The sequence below is a fragment of the Halictus rubicundus genome, chromosome 5, assembly GCF_050948215.1.
Source record: "Halictus rubicundus isolate RS-2024b chromosome 5, iyHalRubi1_principal, whole genome shotgun sequence".
Classification (NCBI taxonomy): domain Eukaryota; kingdom Metazoa; phylum Arthropoda; class Insecta; order Hymenoptera; family Halictidae; genus Halictus; species Halictus rubicundus.
In genome coordinates, this window is record NC_135153.1 from 16,416,801 (window position 1) to 16,436,271 (window position 19,471).

Consider the following 19,471-nt stretch of genomic DNA (forward strand, 5'->3'; position numbering starts at 1 on the left):
TCGCTGGGGACGCAGCTCATGAGACTCGTGGGTGCACCACGATGCATTTCCCACGAGTTCGCTCGTCCGATGCACAAGGAGACGCGCGGAGTTGCGTCACCTGTATCTCTCTCCGTGGTAATTAGCCGCGAGTCGCGAACGTGCGTACACACGTATACATATCTGGCCCGATGCACATGCAATACGATCGATCGTGGATTCTCCAGGATTTCTCGATCGGGACCGGCTGCCGGCACAGCTTGCGCAACAACTTGTTCCCCAGCGTTCTTAAAAGTCGCTGATCGACGATCCGCACGCGACACGCATCCTAATCGCACTTTTAATCGCCGGTTTTTCAACGCCCTGACACTTCTCTTCTTGATTTCAGTCTGGGATTATGCTACTTCGATTTCTGCACAGCTTGCCAGCAGGTGTACTAATTAAATCGCGTTCCTTCCCTAATTCAATTCTTGTTTCCTTCGAAATACAATGTCTACACGATCTATGTCCAAAACACGGGTCTGGCCAGGGACATATATCGGATGGAAGATGTTATTCTTTGGTACACTGCCGAATATAGAGAAGTACAGTGAAGCTCGTGTGGCCTCGATCATCGAGGACTGTAAACATACATGTCTACACGATGTATGTCCAAAACACGGGTCTGGCCAAGGACATATATCGGATGGAAGATGTTATTCTTCGGTACACTGCCGAATATAGAGAAGTACAGTGAAGCTCGTGTGGCCTCGATCATCGAGGACTGTAAACATACATGTCTACACGATGTATGTCCAAAACACGGGTCTGGCCAAGGAAATATATCGGATGGAAGATGTTATTCTTTGGCACACTGCCGAATATAGAGAAGTACAGTGAAGCTCGTGTGGCCTCGATCATCGAGGACTGTAAACATACATGTCTACACGATGTATGTCGAAAACACGGGTCTGGCCAAGGACATATATCGGGTGGAAGATACTATTCTTTGATACACTGTCGATCGTAGAAAAAGACAGCGAAGCTCGAGTGTATTGGTGTGAGACCACTAACAAAACTTTTTAATTTTTCATTGCTTTGTTTATGGGACTTTCACCAACACATTCGTGGCATCTTTCTAATAAAAGCACTAACGAACAAAGAGTATTTTCATAAAATTTCAGTCGTTGGAGATTTGCTCATAAAAGTGTAAGTTTGCGTAAACTTCCGCAGCGCAACGAATAATAATGTTGCACAACAAAATAATGATTAGCAAACTACGTATACTTATGCAAATTTCCAATTATGCGGGGAATAAAAAGGAAAAGTTTGAAGAACGCTTAATTAAAAATACACTTCCCCCAACAATCGTTTCCACATAATAACCTATCACCGTAACAAATGTAGCTAAACTGCTACATTTTTACACGAACGACACTCTGTTAGGGAACATACAAACAGGTATGTGAATTAAAAAAAAAAACAAACAGGTAATAGAATTTTTAATTTACTTTCAGGGCGAGAAAAAACAATGTAATCATTACAATTTTTATAAGATTAACAAAATGAAGAAGAAGAAACATGGAGCAAACAGACAGTTTTTGGGCTAGAAAAGCATAGTGGAACGCGGTTATCGCGCGCGGACCGGTAATTAGAGTAGATCAAATTAAGTCTGTTGCTATGGGGCACACTCTTTCTATCCTCGACGATTTGCATGATGGCCATTAAAATCGGCGGACGACCTAACGATACGATTAGCGAGCGCGAACTTCAATTACGACACAAAGTTGCGCGTAAAGCGAATTGTTGAATTTTTCTTATTTTGCAACCGTTCCGACGTAGTCCCTTAATGGGCCACGACGATGGTGTTTTATTCGCGAGGAAGACACGTAGAAGGAAATCGCGAGCTGTAGGTCAGTACTAGAAAGTATTCGGATTTCCTGGCCGCCTCGCCGGCACGAAACGAACCGCGCAAAAACCGACCAACGACTCCCAGCGATTCAACATGGCCGCCGTGAAAACGCACCGAATTGCGGACGATTGTTGCTTCATCGGATTCGCGGAAACGATTCGTACGAACGTCTGCAAGAACACGCTCGAAACGCCTGCGGATCGCGCTTAATGGCCGAAAGAAAACCCACTGGCGGATTGTCCAATCTTTATGACCGGCCGCGATTAACGGTGCCACTCGAATTGCATTTTCATTTTAATAGTTCGCACCTTACGCTTTCAGCGTTTGCGCGGTTATCAGCAATTGGGACTTTTCTCCGAGAAGAGAAAATTCCAGATGTCCGTTTACTCGTTTTCCTATCTCCTTCGTTGACTTGCTTCGTTTTAGCTTGAATCTGTTCATATTTTTATTATTATTTATTTCATATGCTTGTGAGGAATTTTGTAAATTTCTACGCAGATGCAGCGACGCAGTGCAAAATATAAATGTCATTCGTAGAAATTATGTGCTCTTCTTTTTCGAATTTCTCTGCAGAAATAATTTCGTTTGATCTGTAAAATTAAATTAAATTATTATTATTATAGGAGTCACAAAAGAAATGATCTTCGAACCCGAGTTAGGTTGATGGAAACAGAGAAAGTGCATTGATCCGTGACCGGATAGTGGTACGTGCGAGCTGTCTCTGAAATTGATTCGTCAACTTTTGCAGAATCGAAACAGTATAATAAATGACGTGGAACAGTAACGGAGCAGAAGGCCAATAAGAATGACTCTCGGTGATTTTAATGCCTGCAGCGGCGGCGCGTCGTGACTTCAATGCGTGGTAATGGCGTAGCTTCGCGGAGCTGCCGCGTGTTGAGCGTTAAATGTACTCGACCCTAAACTCTGTGAAAATTTAATGAAACACAGAAATTCGCTCTAACTTCAAAGATTTATTGCCTTATAATTTCAGCGGGTAATGGATAGCCTCTAATTCCGTGGATGTAATTGACCACAGGACCCCTGTATGCCATTCCTGTGCTCGTTAGCGGCTCTTATCTAGCTACAATGTGCCATTCACAATTAGCAGAGTCTACACCAGTCTAAAAGTATCATGAATCAGCAAATTGTAAACATGACGGCCACACCAGTCAAAAACGCTTACAATCTCCCACCATAACTTGAACACGCATAACTTTTCAACCAATGAATTCCTAACATCAAAACCTGGATTTCTGGCATTTTCTCGTCGAAGTCTACAAGAACATATTTTAAAAAGTTAAAAATTCCTGGGTTGCCAATGTGAAGTTTAATCTCCATACGCATTATTCTATATCGTAATATTTCTCACAATAGTCCTTAACGCATAAACGTTTTATTTTGCACAAAAATCCACAGCCTCGAACCAGTGGACAGTTTCAGTGACAATGAAAAATAGTCCCAGCCATAAATCCTATCTCGTCGACGAGATTAGTGTCTCAGGGCGTAATGCGTACGCAAAGCACAGCCCCGGCTTCCGGTGTTTCATGTCGGAAGATAGTGAAACCCGATGGCGTCGATGGTAATATACTATCCTGCATGAAACGACGGAAAGAGCATAATGGAGGGAAAGTGTGCAAGGAGAGCGACCCTTAGTGCCAGCAATTAATTTGATTAAGTTGTTCGATCGTTACACTTTCACAATTGGGTGGGACGATTATCCGGGACACGATGTCGTCCCATATACTTATTCGACGCCGCGGAAAAATTCGTTCGAACGCGGTTTCCGGTATCGAGGAAACGGGGACGTTAATTATTTTTTTCCGGAGCGTCTAATAGCGTGTAATCAGTGGTACCAGAGATGCAACAGCTGTTCAAAATGATATCGCCCGGGGATCCCAGTTAGAAAGTATGTTTCCAGTATCATCGTAATTACCGTTTTACCGGCACTTCCTGGTTACGTTGGGACCGTTATTTGGCACAGTGTCTAGGGAAGATAAATTTCCCCGCAGGATGCAGATACGATACGCTGCGAGCTGCGTTGAATCGATAAATGCAAGCTGCACGCCCCGACGCGGTATCCTGCTGTTTAGAAAAACATGACCGGAGATATCTGCAGGAATGCAACGGCGGTTCCCACTGTTTTCCTCGGGTGCAGCTCCTGAATCGGGCCGATAATTATTCGCGAACGATTCTGCAATTTGCGGCGTTTTGCAGTGCACGACGGAAACTCCGCGATTTTATTTGACACAGAATACCCGGTCGGGATTTTTGGAAAATATTTATATGGAGAAACGTGACATTTTTGCTGAATTAGTGGTATCCTGCGAATTGTATTTAATTGGATTCCAGTTTTATTTTTATTTTATTTATTATTGGAAAATAATCTTAAAAGAGTGTGACAAAAGATAGTGTCACTGACACACTCGCTACCATCGTTTTGTTTGGGTAACCTTTATCAGAAAATTATTAAAATTTCTGGAGGATCTTCTCGACCGATTCTGTGCAACAATGGCACTTTTATTTCTCGGAACAAACGTTTTAAGTGAGATAATGCTAGAGATAAAATTCCTCTGGTTCTTCTGGATTGCCTTTGTGCCTGTGACACTGAAATGTCGTCGAACTTGGACGGATACGGTTATCGCGGAACGCTGTACCGGTTAGTATTGTCCGCCGATGGTTTCCGGTGCCATAGATGGACTCCCATGGCTTCCGCTTCTAGACGAAATTGGTAATCGATACACAATGACCGCTCGATGCCGGTTATAGTGATTCGAGGCACGCAGCCGTGGCTACGTAACTTCTTACGGACGGCGAACCGCACTGCCAAGCTTTCAATTAAATCATTAAATGAGCTGCACCCTATTTTGTTACAACGCTAACAAACTAATCTTTTACGCAACGATTGCGTATTCGTTTACGCCGAAGATCTTCCCTTCGATCAATTCTTCTATTGATAATTCTTGGTAATGAATTAATTAATTCTAGTGGGACAAGTAACGAGGATTTTATATATTGGTGGAAATAAATAGAACACCATTAAGAATAAACAGAAATTTACTTTTTGAGCTAATAATTTCACTAACTTGACAATAATATATTCCACTGTACAGTTTAACTGTGACGTGTAGATCAATTAAAATTTTTCACTCTACAACACAAATATAAAAGAAAAGCTTGGTTTTCTCGACTTGTTTACTCTCGTTGAGAACAATAGCTTGTGGAATTAATCCTCGGGTTTAATAATAGTGATCCGCGGATTTCTAAAAAATGTCTCCAGTAATTTTCTCGATCCCTCAGTGATAATCAGTCCGTGTCTGCCTTCGTACAAGTTTCGAGTAAGAGTGAGTTTCAATCATAATCAAGATGAAAGCCGGGCCAAATTGCAGCGATTCTATCTCACCCTCGGAACTCTTAAATGATTAATATCTCGACGGTAATTACTTGCTTTTCAATCGATACTGCTGTACGTTATTCACGAGTTTTTCTTACGTTGATACAGAATTTTACTGGATATCGCAAACATTCGATTCGAAGCCGAGCAATTTTCTCGTTGCAGTCTTCTAATTACTGTAAACCCCTTTAGCCGCAAGGTGCGGCCACTTAGAGACAAGTTGCACAACCGTGAATGGATCTTAATTTCATTCTCCCACGGTTGAATGAACAACCGACAAAAGGAAGACGTTTCCTTCACTTTCGTTGCGGATATTGGCGAACACGATCGGCGCACACATCCGTCCGCGGATCGATTTCGCAGCTCGCCGCAAAAATAATCGCAGTTGTGCAGTGTAACGTGACGCCAGAGGTACATTGTTTACTCCGCGAGATATTCCTCGCCCGCCATTTTACGAAAAAATTGAACATTTTATGTTTAGAACTTTTATAGGAGCAATAATACAAAATGTGACCAAAGTAAAGTATTGATCTAACCCTTGGGTCCGTACTGTGACATAGATCGTGTAGGGCTACTGTTTCCTTGTGACCGCCTATGTGTCGTCTACTGTCTAATAATGCTCATAAAACAATACAGTTGTTCAAATTTTAATGGAAACCCACTGCGTGCCAGCGAGGAAGTATCCCTCGCCCGCCATTTTACGAAAAAATTGAACATTTTATTTTTAGAACCTTTATAGGAGCAATAATACAAAATGTGACCAAAGTAAAGTATTGATCTACCCTTTGGGTCCGTGCTGTGACATAGATCGTGTAGGGCTACTGTTTCCTTGTGACCGCCTATGTGTCGTCTGATGTCTAATAATGCTCATAAAACAATACAGTTGTTCAAATTTTAATGGAAACCCACTGCGTGCCAGCGAGGAAGTATCCCTCGCCCGCCATTTTACGAAAAAATTGAACATTTTATTTTTAGAACCTTTATAGGAGCAATAATACAAAATGTGACCAAAGTAAAGTATTGATCTACCCTTTGGGTCCGTGCTGTGACATAGATCGTGTAGGCCTACTGTTTCCTTGTGACCGCCTATGTGTCGTCTACTGTCTAATAATGCTCATAAAACAATACAGTTGTTCAAATTTTAATGGAAACCCACTGCGTGCCAGCGAGGAAGTATCCCTCGCCCGCCATTTTACGAAAAAATTGAACATTTTATTTTTAGAACCTTTATAGGAGCAATAATACAAAATGTGACCAAAGTAAAGTATTGATCTACCCTTTGGGTCCGTGCTGTGACATAGATCGTGTAGGCCTACTGTTTCCTTGTGACCGCCTATGTGTCGTCTACTGTCTAATAATGCTCATAAAACAATACAGTTGTTCAAATTTTAATGGAAACCCACTGCGTGCCAGCGAGGAAGTATCCCTCGCCCGCCATTTTACGAAAAAATTGAACATTTTATTTTTAGAACCTTTATAGGAGCAATAATACAAAATGTGACCAAAGTAAAGTATTGATCTACCCTTTGGGTCCGTGCTGTGACATAGATCGTGTAGGGCTACTGTTTCCTTGTGACCGCCTATGTGTCGTCTGATGTCTAATAATGCTCATAAAACAATACAGTTGTTCAAATTTTAATGGAAACCCACTGCGTGCCAGCGAGGAAGTATCCCTCGCCCGCCATTTTACGAAAAAATTGAACATTTTATTTTTAGAACCTTTATAGGAGCAATAATACAAAATGTGACCAAAGTAAAGTATTGATCTACCCTTTGGGTCCGTGCTGTGACATAGATCGTGTAGGGCTACTGTTTCCTTGTGACCGCCTATGTGTCGTCTGATGTCTAATAATGCTCATAAAACAATACAGTTGTTCAAATTTTAATGGAAACTCACTGCGTGCCAGCGAGGGGGTTCCAACGGTGACCAAATAAACTATGGCAAAATAATGTTTCTCACACGGAGCAGCAATCTTCCAAAACGTTGCACGAAAGTGAAGAACCTCGCGAGCGTTCGCCCATTAATCGTCGCCGTCAAACAGCGTGCAATTAAGAAGATCCACCGCGAGTAAACGTCACTATAATCACCATACAAACCGGCATCCTCGCAATCTAAACAATAGAACGCGGCATAATCAGCCTAAGAAACTGTCCCACGAAAAGCAAATCGCCCCGGTGATTTTGCCACCGCGAAGAAATTCAATTCGAAAAGCGAGTTAATAATTAAGGCCCGCGTAATCCGCGAACGATGTTGACATTAGAACAGTATCATTTGATCCGGGAATATAATCACCGTGCAACCATGGGATCGTAACCCCGATATTACCACGTGACATGCTAATTGAAGATCTACCGGATCATTTGAATATGGCTCATTGTGAGGATTCGCGTTTCTTTCCATGAATGGGAGGACGACCTGGCCTAATTACCGTACGGTGTTACCGTAATACCGCGTAACGTGCTCGCGGATCCTCGTAAGTGGCTTCCCCTGCGTCACAGGTGGTGATCTAATTTCCGGTTATCATCGGTCCGTAGCCGATCGGTTCGTTTGACGTGTTCTTGCCCGCCTAACGGGACGCCACCTCCGATTATCGTTGGCAAAAACGTGGCCGTGTTAATGACACGCTTGCGCGAGAGCGTCGTTCCCTCGATTAGAATGCCGATCTCCACACCGCAAGGTTTATGGGACCACGTGGAAACGCAGTTACCCGTTTCCGCTCGAACCTGTACGATACATTTTTCAAGGCGATCGATCCTTGCGAGATCCTCGACGATCTCCGCTGTGGGTCTCTGGAGCAACCGGCGATCGGTTGATTATTGCCTTTTTAGTCAGATGATTTATGGGTTAACCGGCTGATTTCTTGTCGAATTTATTTTATCTCCCAATCCGGACATTCAAAAAATTATGAAACTTGATTGATATCTAGTGCATACGTAGGCACATATTACGGTAATTAGATTCGGCTATTTTTAAATTCTCTTCTAATTATATAAACCACTATTAATATTTTACCGCAGTCCTAATTAAAAAGAGCAGCTTTTGTCTGAAAACTTTTTTCCTATCTCTTATAGTTGATGAGTTATCTCGCAAAATCGAAAAATAGCAGAATTTTCGAGGACTCATTTCACCTCCTTAATGTGAATTTGGGGGTGAAAAAAATCGCGTAATATATACCCATACATTGACTAAATATCCACCAAGTTTCATAATTTTTTGAATTTCCTAGCTCGGGACGATTCCTTGTTAGTTTAAGTCTAATCGAGTCTTCATCTCAGTGTCCCGAGATTAAGACTTGTCCCCCACTCTACCCTTCCCCCTCTACGACGCTATTCCCCCTCTTTCCGGCGGCTAGCATCGGATCGGTCACGTGACATGACACGCGCACCCAATTCGCGGTGCGTCTACGCCTGCGTCGTGACTAACCCGGTAATGGCAGGGAGAGAGGGTAACTGTATTCCCCTCAATTCGAGTCAATTCCCCTGATATGGTGACACTGGTGTGAGGTTGCTTTGAATTGTACAGCTCGCAGTTTAATAACAGCTTAATAATGATACTAATTCGATTGTCTTTTGTAGAATATTGAAATAAAAATTGTTCATGATTGTTCGTATTTTGTGTAGCGTTTCCTCGCTATGTTTCGTGTAGCGTTTCGTGTAGGGAGAACTCAGTTTTCAAAGGAAAAGGAAGTTTGAAAAGACGTTGTTTTGTGTAGTGGTGCATTGCGACGCTGCTAACAGCAGCTTGCATACGACAATGCACCCAGCCTTCACGACTCGCGTGCATTTAATTTCAGTTTGGGGTCGGTGTGTGCACAAAGTAAACCTGCACTTGCCGGGGACTTCCTCGTTGAGGAGATTCCACCACAATAATCACAATGGAAGCAAGTGTATTCTTTAAATAATAATTCCATTTTAATACGTGACATTTTCGAAAATAATACGTTCCCCTCGCTTTCAAATCGTTCGGGTCCTCAACGTTTATTCTTCCCTTTAACAAAACTTTTTGTAAGCAAGAATATTTTTTGAAGGAACAATTTTAGTTTCCTCGAAATGTATTCTTTTGTCTCATAAAACACAATTTTGAATAATTTAACTGTATGTCGAGTAGACGTGTTTCATAAATTTTTGTGCAATTTTGTCCATTTGTTCAGATTTATAAATTAACTTCTGTGTCTATATAACATCTTGAGCGTATCAACCTTTTATGGCCAAGATTAGAAGATAAGATAAGCTTGCTCGACTGTTTATGGCAATAAATTATAAATGTTAATATCGTACACACTTGCGGTACTTTGCATATCTGCATGAGCGTAAGTGTCTTTTTGCTTCTTAGAAGAAACTAGTTCAATTTTACGAGACTTGAATTACCTGTTTTCTACGACAAACCCGTCTCAATAAAATAATGAAAAAGTGCTCCATTTATTTCGTCGGTTAACTTCTTAATTACCATCCGCTGGATAGCATTAACGCGCAGCGGAAACAATTAACAATTAAAACCAAACATTCCTAAATTCTTTTATTGCCGGAACAGTCGCAGAAATTACGCAAGCGCGTGTACTGAATCTGTTTTTTTATTTTTTGGTCGATCGCGTATCAGTCTTTTCCGCCAATAGCGAATCAGATCGATCAGCTTTTATTCACCGAGCAGCAACAATTAGAAGGTGGTAATTAGATGGTTCTAGGATCGCGAATGCGCACGCATCTCGCTTAACAGCGGCTCATACTAGCCGAGTTAATTAGGTAATTACGGAGCGATGTGACAGATAAATTCTCGCTGGATACCGGCGAGTAATTATCGGAGCTAGAACTACGCGACGTTGCCGATGAAAGTTAATTACTCTTCGTTCAATTTGTTTTTTATTCTAATTTGGACGATTATTCGTTAATATCTGTCCCAATGGATTTCGAAATTAAATTTAAATTGGACATGGCTTACGAAATTAGAAATTAATTTCTTCCATCATGAGGCTTCCGGGGCCATTTTCCTTATTAAATGTTCATTATTCAGTAACTATAAAGTGACGGTTAGAATGGGTGCTTTAATACGAATACAATTTTTCAGGAAGATTTTGGAACCGTTTTTGCCCCTGAATAAAAATGCAGGAATAATAATACGAGTACGAATAAAAATATAAATATTTCTTTGATAGTGGGACAACTAGTACTGTATGTTTGAACGAGCTCCCGAGGAGAACAATTAAACCAAAAAATAATATTTTCCGGCGTTCCACAGTTTTACGACTGTTAAAGGAATTTTCGTGCGCTCATGAACGTCGATCGCGTATGGCGCGAGGAACAGATAGCAGCTAGGAAGAGATTCAGGGTCGAGGTTTGAAACATGTGTCACTCGTTCCCATACGGTGACCTGTTCGTTCGCCTTCCCTCGCTACCGGTTTCCCACGATCACCGCGAAAAAATATCATATTTTTCTCTGTCAGACCGCCGCTCATGTTTCCCCCCGCGGGCCGCCCTACTTCTCTGAAAATGAAACGCTTTTGGCACATTGACTGCCACGTGTCGTCAATGAAATGACGGCTGAAGGAAAGTTCGCCTTCCTGTTCAACGAGGAACGTCTCTTACTTTCTTTTCAATTTTCATTTTCTTCGAATAACAATCCCGAAATTCTTAAAAAAATAAGCTTGGTCACCCATACTCTAGATCGCGGATTTTATGCATTTGCACCGAAATGAAAATATTTAAGCCATCTAAAAATATTCTACTATTTCCACCCCACTAAAATGCTTAAGAAAATGTAGTCCCATATTGCAAAAATATTTAAGCCATCTAAAAATATTTTACCATTTCCACCCCATTCATAATGATTAAGAAAGTAAATCAAGTCCCTGTATACAGTCCTTTTTATTTTTCATAAAAATCCTCAGTCATTAACCCTCGGACTCCGGCGAGTTCTAGGCCTATGCCGGAGTCATTTCTGACCCACGCCGATATTTACAGTTTTCATTCGATAGAAGGCGACGGCACGGGACCGGTTTTCGTCTTGTTTCGGATGGAGAAGAAAGAAGAGGGATAGTGATTTCCTTATTTCGAAATAGGAAGCTTTGTGTCTTATATGGGAATAAAATAGTACATATTGACCGTGCCACGAGCTTATCCTCACCGCGACGGGTGGCGAATGACTCCGGCGTAGCATCATGAGGGTTAGGCACGGAGGTTGCTGCCCAGATAATTAGTTTGCTATGAAGGTTCGCCGACAGCATAACAGGTGGAGATCGCGGAAAAATCAGCCGTCGGGTGAAGCGAGGCCAAATCGATCCGTGGATAGAGGCTCCGAGTCTAGAGTGCATTCGAGTGTGTAATCCATCAGGATCGGCGACCCGTTGCAGCGTTGCACGCTTCTGCAGCGACAGCTTCGCGTTTCCCGGACACTTTTACAACAACGTGGTATCCGCGGCCCATCGAGTTTCACATTTCTCGTGGTTCGTCGACCGATAAACCGGCGGCTGGCACGGCGGCCACGTGGACACCGAAGAAAGCCGTCGCGTCGCGTCGGCAGCCGGAGGACAACGGGACGCAGAAAACGCGAGAGGAGCGAGCGCGGACTAGGCGAATGCCGTGCATATTGCACAGGGTGTGTCCGGATTGCGTCGCGATGCGGTCTGACCGCATTGCACTTTTATCTTTCGCGAGTAGATTTCGTAACTGCGGAGGCATTCGCGGTTTTTATCTACTATCCGAGCCGTATCTCGACGAGTCTCCGTTGATCTTGATCCTAATTAACATGTCCCGCTCCCGGTGTTGGGCACAATTTCTTTTGAACAAGATTTTATTCGAATACAGTGTTTACTGTATATATGTCGCAAATCCCTAGTCGATAGAAGTCTCAGAACTGTCCCCACTGCTGCGAGGTATACCCCGTAACTAGTATCTCCTGGCCGATATATGTCACTAGCTAGACCCGTGTCTTGGACAAATATCGAGTAAACACTGTAATTGTTTTAGATACACATCTGTCCGGTCCTGCTGGTATTTTGATCGTTCGGAGACATCAAACAGAAAAATTTCAATTCTACACGTAAACTACGGATTTTATAAAAATGAATACCTGCAAAAGCAATAGACAAATAAAAATCCGCAGAGCACTTAGAAGTGTTTAGATAATTTCCGAGAATGGATGTTTCTTTATGTTACTAAGTATCGACTTTTAGTGACAAGCTCATTGTCAATGATGAACAGACGCGATGCTACCGCCACGCGTTGAAATCACCGAGCATCGTTTTCATCGCGCATGGAAATCAGCGTCACGCTGCCTGGAGGCATTTACAAATTTATTGCACGGAAACCATTTCCGTTATTAATACAAATCTTATTTCTGCATATTAACCAACAATCTCTGATATTAAAATTTGGATTGCGTAATCTTATAAATTGCCGAAGAAATATTATCGTCGATTCCGTACACATATCTCAATTTCTTAAAGTTTTTAAATGAGTCTCAAAATTCTGAGCTACTTATTACAGTCCCTACTGATTAACATCCACGTTTTACCTCGAATTGTTCGAAGCTGTTCGCGATAAAAATAAAAATTCCCGACCCATTTCTCTGTCCGAGGGTTAAAACAATCAGTGTTCGCTGCGGAAAAATGATTTGACGGATTCAATAACAGTCCACCATGCTCCTCGGGTTCCCAGATACCACAATCGCGGTCGTATCTAATAAATAGCCTGAATATCTGCTCGGTAGCGTTCAGGGTGTGGTCACGGTTCCACGGAACAGCTATTTTCCCTACGGGCGAGAAACGTCGAGGCCGTAATTGTACTCGGCTCGCGTGAACTCTCGTTTTGAGTATTTGCTCTCCGCGAAATCGTGCGCTATGGTAAAGACCATAAAATCGCCTCGATGATCCACATTTACCTGCGGCGAGTCACCGTACAGACGTAAGAAAACGGTGGAACGAACGCGGCCAACGAAATTTGTTACGCGATCGGAATTTCTTAGGACTCGTCGGCGACTAACGGTACTCGAATCAAGTTTACGCCTTGATTCGCGCTCGAGACCGTTGTTAAGTCACGATCCCTCGCGATTCCACGATATCTAATCGCCCGGCGATTTTTTTCCCACCGTGAAAACCGGAACGGCACGGAAATCGAACGGTCGCGGACACGAGAGATGATTCGAGCAAAATATCGGCCGCCGAATGACCGCTATAGTGTTTGTAAACATTCGTGCCGGTCATGCAGTGCGAGATATGTAAAAAAAAAATTTTTTTAAATAATATTTTAAGCACTTTAGTCATTTTAGATTGTCGAACCTGTTTGCCAATTTCTTCGTGTAGTCGTTGAATGATGGAGAGCTTCATGAAACAAACCGTACATCTGGCACATCTTTACAAAGTATAGTAAGTGCATGTTACGTTTGCATACACAATTGCACTCGGCGCTGTTTTCATTCTAAAACTAAATTTTCCTTCCGTCTTGGAATATTTTGATTTTATTCATACAAAACTGATTTCCACATATAATATTTAAATGTTTAGTAATCTATTAGATACAAATTTTGTAATGTAACAAATATTTTGTAATATTTTCTGTCATTTCTTTGAAATAATGCCACAACAATTTCTAGTGCTGCTTCCGAGTCAACACTCGAGTGCAAAGGGTTGATAAAAATGATTTCTGTTGTGCCAGGATAAATAAGTAATTTTATTTAGAAAATAATAAAAGAAGCCTTAATGTAACACCCGGTTTTACGATGCTACAAAATGTCTCTGTAAGGCCGCATAATTAAAGATGGAGATTGTCTTTCAACGCTGAAAGATCGTGTTTAGAAAGTCAAAAATAGGAAATCAAGATCAAATAGAAGCTGAACGTATCGAACTCAAATTTTTCGTGCAAAATGGACCAGCAGGATCGAGGCCAGCGATCGAGCACATAAATTGCGCGGAATTCTACGGGCCGATACAACAAACGATAGTTCTGGTTTAACTCGGGTCAGACGTGGGCACCGGGGTATCATTACGGGCAACCGGTAACAAGAAAGATAGGATTATGCAGGTTTTAGGTTAGGTTGATGGGTAGGTAGGCAGACAGCGAACCAGATAGAGAGAGAGAACTATAGTGTGTAGGTGGACCAGCGACGCGAGCATCTACGAAGAAGCGTGGCGAAGGTCTTGATCCCATTTATTACGATTTCGTTCGAGCTTTTAACGTTCCCTTGAATCTCCAAGGCTAATTTCTTTGACAACGCCGGGAGGTTATGAACCTTCTTCTATTATTAGATCCTCCGGCTCGATAAATAATTTATGCACTCTCGCTCGGTTCTAAATTATTCATATTTTGCATCGTCGCAGTTTCTTCCCGTCTAATGCGAGCGACCATCGTGCAAATCTTTCGCAAAGCTTCCAGGAAGCTTCAAGTTTATTTGAAAGGATTCATTTAATTTGTAAAATAAAATTCTGCTGTGATTTTATGGTCTGTTTGCTTAAATTTCCGGCTGTTTAAAAAGACGTGGTCCTAAAGAATACATGTTTGTGTATTGTTTAATTTTAGGAAGATACACATAAATTTTAATAAAATCCTTTTGGTTCTTTTATTCTAAATTATTCATTTTGTGGAGCAGGTCTCTTAACAAAAATTGTATCATTGAAATAATTAATCATTTTCGTGGATATGAATTGTGAGCTGATTTTACAAAAATTCAACAAGCTATAGTATTTTTTATTTAGGATGAAAATATTAATTTAATCTACTTCATGAACAGTATAAGATTCTGTGAACCCCAAGTGTTAAGCACTAGTTAAAAAACATTACCATAAAGAATGTAAGGGTATCTGTAATTTAACTATTTCCTGTGCCTTTTAAAAATAGGAAGTAGTGTTTTTAAATATATTCAGGACACAGAACACTTTTTAACAAATTCCTCAATACTCTCCAATTCCGAAAATGATTGTGCAAGTAAACTACGAAAAGTAAATAAACTGTAACTGTTTCCACGGAGTACTATTTGGAAATTATTGTGAGATAAGGAACGTGTGTATCGTGTCGAACAGAAAAGCAACCGATTGGCGACCGGAGGCGAAGGAACGATCGGCCGCCGAGGAAACAATAAATTGGCACGTAAATGGAACAATGTACGGGACGGGACGGTTTTCGCGATCGGCGTGTGCAATTTTCTCGGCTTTTCATAGCCCATTACCGGTTCACGTGGCCACGGAACGCAGATCGCCGTGGGCACCGTGGATTTCGTTATTCGAGGAACGAGCTTTCTCTTCCATAAATTCTGCGCCGCCATTCTTACATGCCCCGGTGTGTCGCGGGTTTCACGGTGTTTCTATCCTAATAAAAGCACTTCGAAGCTTCGCCGGTCGAAAGCGAAAGTGTAGTTTCAACCGGAAAACTGTTCTTCAACTACAAAAAATTAAAAAAAACCTCCCCTTCCACGCAGTAAACAAAATTCCGTCGGAAAAATTGCGGGTCACTGCAGTCAAACAGAAATTTCCTCCACAATTCCATAAAATTTAACAATTTCAAGTTTTCGTGGATTCAAAAATATATAAAAGAAATTTAACATTCGCGAAATCGCCAAAATCGTCCGCCATACGAAATTTAATAACTAGTCAGCGGCTAGATCGAATGCAAAACATTTAAAGTATTTAAAAGTACTGTCGCATTCATTTCAACCCACTAACATTATTAAGAAAAGAAATAAATGTCCACCTAGCTCCTGTGTTCTGTAATTAATGCAGACAATTTTTGTTTTGCATAAACGTCCGCAGTCTATTAATAACTATTGGACGATTGAAAAGATTTAGAGACCTCAAGATCTCGTTTGAAGAGAATTCATATAATTTTAACGCAAAAGTTGGTAAAATGTTAGAAGACAATTGACAAAATAATTTTCGTTTAAAATGTGGGTAAGTGTATAAAATCGATTGTTGATGACTAAAACTGTAGTTTTCAAATTGCAGCTGGTTGTATTTCATTTTCAAGTCAGACACGGACTTTTGCAATTGTTTAATAGAACTGAACTCGGTTTCGTGTTCTTAGGATGAATTTCTTGGGCTGAAATCACGGTTACGCATTGCACGCGTGAATGTATGCGACAGCTCAGTGAGCAGAACGAAAATCGCATAAATTCTGCGGTCAGGAGAAGCCGAAGGGAACAAAGTACCGTTTAGCGTCGCTCGGAATAGAACGAAAGGAAATGATAACTATACCCGGTAATTGCGATTGTATTGTTTTTTCGGTTCAACAGAGAAATGACTGCAGTCGTCGAAGCTGTGTTTTACGGTGACAGATGTTTAGTGTTAATGCGCGTTGTGCATTCGTTGAGAATTGCTGAATTGTTTGCAGTCTTTTCTATAAAACATTTACAAACAACTGTAACAAAAACGCCGACTATACAATTATTTATTACGAAATCGGAACCAAAAGCTAATTAATATTTTCCAAGCACGATAAACAATCCCGTTTGCAACAGGCACACGTATCTCAAATTTCCCCAGTGTTTTCATTTCAGAAAGCATCGTTGCAAAATCTACTAAACAAATTACAATTCTTGCTCAACGAGAAACAACGAAAACCATCCTCTCAATTCAAATCAACATCCACAAGTTTCCACACATCCTCCAACAACCTATTGTCTCACAGTTTATGAATATTAACAATCACCATAGTACAGACAATCCAATTAGCATTTGAAGCCTAACAGGCTGGCTTCTCCAGGTTACTAAGGTGACTATCGGGCCTGTACACTCACTATACAACCACCTATCCCTCTCTCTCTCTCTCAGCCAGCAACCTTTCACGACAGCCCATTTTTCCCAATTCTCCGACCAGCTCAAACACACACACACACATACACATACACGCACACAATACCACGAATTCTCATTCTGAACCTCCTGCTCCCGGGTAGAAAACTCGATTCTGATCAAGAGCCTAATCCAGACAGGTGTTTCGGGAGAGTTTCTGAGCTTATGGTTGGCCGGAAGTGGTTTCTCGATTCTCCGACTGACTCTGCCGGCTCGAACGAACGGTACCACGAATTCGAGAGTACCAATCGATACTTTCGAACCAGGTGGCAAATCGATCCCTGATCGAGAGGCACGCAGGTGTTTTTCAGGAGAGTGTCTCGGCTCCTAGTCGTCCGGAAGTGGTTCGTTCGCGGTAGCGCATCGACATATCTTCTGACGAAGCCTCGCGGACCGTTGTAAAAATATAACAATTCCCCCGTGACAAGGTGCGGAGCCTGAAGAGCGAGCTCCATTCCCCGGGGGCCGCGAAAGCCTCGAATCTCGGATTAGACTTACTCTGTTTGTTGCTCCTACGTTCCGCGTCGTGATCCTTGTCCCGGGTACATGTACACCACAGAAGGTCTTCGCGACTCGACGACAATTCACTGCACAAACGATGCCCGGATACTCTTCAGCAACCGCACTGAGATTCGACGGGATCCACGGTAGATCTCGAATCGATCACCGATCGAGCAGGGGTCGAAGGAACGAGCGCAGAGAGACGTGTGGCGACAAGATGAACGATTGTAAAACAGATCTATTCAGGGTCACGGAGCTCCTTCCCTCCGGCCCACCGGTTCGAGACTGAAGACCCGGTTCTCTCTCTCTCCGGGTGAACGGCGCGAGTTACCTGAGTTACCTGAGTCGCCTGCTACCTTCCGCGAAGGTAGGAGGAGGTGCGAGAGAGAGAGAGAGAGAGAGAGAGAGAGAGAGAGAGAGCGAAGGAGGCAGACGTGAACGTAGGCGATCCGTGAGCCTCGAGAAGGTGGAGGAGAACGATCGGACACCGTCGGGGCCGTCAACGAAGACGCCCGAGCTCACTCGACTCCTTGTTTGTTTATCGCGCCGACAGAGTTGCATCGGACATGTTGCAGGCCGCTCAGGATTTTCTCCTGACGGTTGGCTGCATTCTTCGATCCGTGGAAAAAGGGGGAAACTGCTTTGCAACCCGATAACGCTCGACTTGGACTATACTAGACCCCGGGAATGGCTTCTAGGTATAGCAATGTTGCCTGTATTCAGCACTAATTGATTCGCTTTTTACCGAGTTCAGCCGTGGAATTTTAGGAACGCTGCTGATGCGGGATGATGATTGGAATCAGTCTCGGTTTCGAGTTTTGTTCGGATGTTCGGTGGTGTTGATACATGGTCGCGGGTTTGTTGCTTGTTTCTGGTTTGGGTCGAGCTGTCGCGCAGCCTCATAATTAGACTGCGGATTTTAAACGTTCGTGACAAAATTTAATTGGTAAAATGTCAACTTGCGAAGACATTGAAGAAAAATAAGGGAGCACTAGGACGCCATTTTGGGATTATTAAAATTATTAAAAGGGAAAGTACATTCTTATTGCATTTCTGCTGCTCACTGTTGACTTGGAATATATTTATTTTGCATAAATATCCACAGTCTACTGACAATGCTTAACTTGAATTGTATAATACTTGACCTTGGGAATGGATTCTAGTTATAGCAATGTCGGCTGTCTTCAGAAGTAATTGATAGGGTTTTTTATGTAGTCGAGTTCAGAAAATGTTGGGAATGTTGTTAACGTTGAATGAGGATTGGGATGTGTTTTTGTTTGGAGTTCTATTAGGATGTTGGAGGATGTTGATTTTAGTTGCTGAAATAAAATTCAAATAAAATAAAGCAGGAAAAAGAAATACATTTGAAAAGACATAATAAATAAATAAATCTTTAGAGAGAAAGGAAATCAGACTTGAACAACGAAATGACTAAACATACAGCTCCAAAAGTACGCAAGATTATTAGGAGTCATGTCAATCCTTCATAAACATTTGCTCCACTGACTCCAAGCAACCGGACACGCTATATCGCGAACATCCGGTGATCGCAAACATATTCGACCACACTGTTCCCGTATCTGGTTCAGAAGCAGCTCCGGTTGGAATTCCTCCTAAGCCTAAACGAAAATCGAACTATGTCGAACATTTCCCGAGCAAACCAGCCGTGCAAAGCCGTGGCACGCAGGAATTCCAATAAAATATTAACGCGGCATTATCTAGGCGGCTCTGCTGGCCGGCTGCGAGCGGTTTGCTATAGTTCGCCGGAGACATCGACGCACGCATAAGAAAGGTCGCCGAGCGTGTAGCGCGCGATTAACGCCGGATCGGATCTTTTTTTTTCCCCGGGGAACCTGAATGAAAGTTGCGATCGAGCGGCGTTCCACGGCTGCGTTATAGTTTCGCCAGTGCCCCCGATCATGCGAATCGCGATCCCCG

The 19,471-nt window shown here is 42.3% G+C and overlaps 1 protein-coding gene across 2 annotated transcripts in view; it reads right to left on the reverse strand.

The window, feature by feature from the left end:
- The window catches only part of Uif (sushi, von Willebrand factor type A, EGF and pentraxin domain-containing protein uif), a 53,767-nt gene extending 35,955 nt beyond the window's left edge, over positions 1-17,812 (reverse strand). For both annotated transcript variants that reach the window (XM_076788580.1, XM_076788579.1), the window contains exon 1: positions 17,531-17,812. The gene's annotated coding sequence lies outside the window, so the exon portion shown is untranslated. The remainder of the gene's footprint in view (positions 1-17,530) is intronic.
- Positions 17,813-19,471: the final 1,659 nt, after the last annotated feature.